At 44.3% G+C, this 2,500-nt stretch overlaps 1 protein-coding gene across 1 annotated transcript in view; it reads left to right on the top strand.

Annotated features, from left to right (window-relative positions):
• LOC147023286 (glia-derived nexin-like) overlaps positions 1-52 on the top strand; it is a 33,000-nt gene extending 32,948 nt beyond the window's left edge. The window contains exon 9 of the mRNA XM_085888524.1: positions 1-52. This exon is cut by the window's left edge and continues 218 nt beyond it. The gene's annotated coding sequence lies outside the window, so the exon portion shown is untranslated.
• The last annotated feature ends 2,448 nt before the right edge of the window (positions 53-2,500 follow it).

The following is a 2,500-nucleotide window of genomic DNA, read 5'->3' as shown; positions in this document are numbered from 1 at the left end:
CTTTTTATGATTTTGTTTTCCTTATAAGATGAATAAACGTTTTGTTTTATGACACTGGTACTATTATTGGTATTTATCTGTTCCCTTGGGCATAGTAAAGGGAGCAGCTAAAGCAAAGAACTATTCCCACTTAACTTTGCCCATGCATTATCATTGGATGGGAAGGCGAAAAGGTAATTGGCATTTTATTTGATACGTGAAAATACAACCTGTCGCTTCGCTGACGAGGATATGAAGGTGGGTGGGGGGAGAGGACAGAGGGGAGGGGAGGAGAGGAGAGGACTGAGTAAGGACAGGACAGGACAGAGGGGAGGGTAGGAGATGATGGAGGAAGGACAGGACAGAGGATGAGAGGACAGAGGGGAGGGGAGAGGAGGAGAGGACGGAGGAAGGGGAGGGGAGAGGAGAGGATGGAGGGGAGAGGAAAGTTGTACCAGTGATTGTGGGAGCTCCGGGGGTGATGACTAAGAACCTCACAGGAGATATTAAAAACCATCCTTTGGAATATTGCTACAAATAAACTACAGTTGGAAGCTGTCCCCGGTCTCAGTGACAATCATGAAGGTTGTAGTGAAGTTTCATCGGAATTGTGTGTATCGTTTCTGAGAAGTAACCAAATACCTCTTTGGGAGGGCACCCCCCCCCAGTAAACTCCCTCTGTCGACCCCTTCACACCCCGTTGTTTTTTGTTGTTTTCATGCCATCATGGTTGATGAAGTGGTCAAATTTCCTTGAAATCGTATGTGTAGTTTTTGTGGATGGATGGGTGGACTGACGACATACCATCCCATCAGCTCCCTGGAACTATTTTGCAGGTGAGCTAATATAAAAACCATCCCTGGGAATATTATCACAAACGAACTACATTTGGAAGCTATCCGGGGCTCAGCGATGATCCTGAAGAGCCCTCGGTACAAAACTTTGAGAACAGAAAACTTCACAGCTTGGTCCAGGAATCGTGACCCCCTTCCTGAAATGAAGGTGGATGCTTTGAACCCACCATGTGAGGACTCCATTCCTCATTCTGAAACCCACATATGTATATAGCAATCAGCACACACACACGGATACTGTTAGACCTATTAGGCCTCTGTTTCACCTCATGAAACTCATCCACATGTGGACATAGCAGGAAACAACAACTTGCAGGTATGCACGTACGCATGGATACTTCGAGACTATGAGCGTGAGCATTTAAAACTCGAGCTATCTTCTTGGCAAAGGTCGGCTGACTCTGAATCCAATTAGTCCGTGCTAATCCCCTCAACAGAGAGGAAAGGTTGGGGAGCAGGGGGAGGGTTTTGAAAGAGATAGAGGAAAGGGGAAGGGTAGGAGATAGGGTTGGAAGGGAGAGGGGTGAGGGATTCCAGCAGATGACATGCCCAGTTTATCATCCATCCGAGAGACGGGACACATTGATGTATCACCCTGCCTGTGAAACACCGGGATGACAGTTTATAGCTGGGTCGGCTTTCAAATCCAGGCTACAGAGATGAAGCATGCGTATCTTTTGGCTTTCCTGCCGTGATATGGCGATTTCAGTCCTTAATACCTGAAAAAAATGTTTTGCTCATGATCAAATAATTTATTTTATCCTCCTACCTCTGGTATAGAACTGTAGTATCATCATGGAAACTTAAATGGGTGCCATGTGGCTTCACCAAGCAAAATGGTTGAAGAAACTTTTGAAAACGAAACGTTTGATTTTTTTTATTTGTATTTATCTATGCCAAAGTGACAGGTCATATCATGGAATGACGTACAAAACGGAGAAAGGTCGTGGAAAATAAAATTTCACATTTTCAGCGAGCTCGTCATGGCCTGTTGGACCGCAGAACAACACGTGGCTAAGAACGCATGCGAGTGACCCCTGAACTTTGTTCAAGTCGATCAATATACGGTATTCAGTGACAGTGCGAATAATGCAGAGAGTTCGCCATGTGGCTTCAGTGTTCCAACAAAACGGTTGATAAGAAACGGCTCCCTTGGCACGTGATTAGCAAACACCGAACCATCATTTTAAGCATGCATCTCCCGGAGATGCCTGAAATGTTAAATATGTCCAAATTGGACAAATTAACTGTTTTTGTTTGTTTTGTGTTTTTTATAATCTATGCGTCGGAACTGCTTGCATGTTCGACTGGAGCTTAAAATGTGTAATTCTGCTCAGTTTAAGAGATTGTCGTGGTGATCGCAAGTGCGGAACTGAAATAAAGCAATGAGCGCTGACTTAACCGAGCATTTATAAGCATTGCAATGATGAACAGGCATTCAATAATGAGTGAAGAAAGTGGAAAAATATCTATCGTTAGATCGTTGCAGCCTGTTCCAAGTCAAGGCATGGTTGAGCAGGCCAAAAAACATGGCGCTTCAGACCATAGTGAGCTTACCTAGGTTACGCATTCAGACCCCATCGAGAGTGGTTACTAAAGATCACCTGATGAAGGATGTAATTAAATAAGGCTGTTAATTATCTTCAAAAGGGGTGTTTTAATGAACC

The sequence above is a fragment of the Eptatretus burgeri genome, chromosome 7 (genome assembly GCF_056783735.1).
Source record: "Eptatretus burgeri isolate ZD-2024b chromosome 7, Ebu_testis_v1, whole genome shotgun sequence".
Classification (NCBI taxonomy): domain Eukaryota; kingdom Metazoa; phylum Chordata; class Myxini; order Myxiniformes; family Myxinidae; genus Eptatretus; species Eptatretus burgeri.
Note: the sequence above shows the minus strand (reverse complement) of the source record. Positions and strands in the feature narration are given on the sequence as shown.